Consider the following 980-nt stretch of genomic DNA (forward strand, 5'->3'; position numbering starts at 1 on the left):
CCTTGGAGTTCCCCCGGAGGAGCTGGAACAAGTGGCTGGGGAGAGGGAAGTCTGGGCCTCCCTTCTGAAGCTGCTGCCCCCGCAACCCGACCCCGGATAGGCGGAAGAAAATGGATGGATGGATGGATGGATGGGCCCTGGGAGACAAACATAATGGCAGGGTGGAGGAGGACCAGGAGCAGGCGGTAATGGGTGAAACTAATGAATACAGTGAACAGGTGTAGTAAACTGATTGAGGAACAGGGATGATGGGTGACACAGGGAGACAAACTGAACACAAGAGATCTTAAAAGGTAAAACACCAAAAAAAGAAAAAAAACTCAGGATTATGACAGATTTGATCTTCACATCCTCTTTCTTCTATTGTTTGACAATATATTTCATATTTAAGGATTCTATGAAATGCAGTAATATCTGATAGTGAACAGATATGTTAAATGGCATGAATTTATAGCTGAATACTAGTTTGAAAGCAGCTAACAATAATAATCTGTTTCACAACCACACAGCCACATCTTTTTGCTGAAGCTTTTTCCAAGTTCTTGTTTCACTTTTGTCTATTTCCCCATTTTTGTGCCTGACCATTTTCACAGGAATGTTTTGTCTGATTGTATGACTCTTATCCATGCATCTCTCATAAAATGCTCCAAAACTCAAAGGATGCATCATCAAAGACATCTTAGCAAAAACCTATTCGAAAGTCTGTCACCTCCATAATATGTTCTAATATTTCAATAGAATATACAAATAAAAGAAAATAAAAAAACAAAGTGAAACAGTTTTGAATACAATTATCTAGATCGTACCTTGAATTTTTTGTTTTGGACATTAAAAGGAGGTCTCCATGTCAGTTTGCGCAACAGCTGTTTGCCAACACTGTTGGCAGGAAATAGTAGGCCGCAGCTGTAAAACTTCTAAAACCGGAAATGAGATGAATATTTGTACCGAACACTGAAAGCATTCAGTTCCTGTCAGCCACA

Source organism: Austrofundulus limnaeus, unplaced genomic scaffold (genome assembly GCF_001266775.1).
Source record: "Austrofundulus limnaeus strain Quisiro unplaced genomic scaffold, Austrofundulus_limnaeus-1.0 Scaffold321, whole genome shotgun sequence".
NCBI lineage: Eukaryota > Metazoa > Chordata > Actinopteri > Cyprinodontiformes > Rivulidae > Austrofundulus > Austrofundulus limnaeus.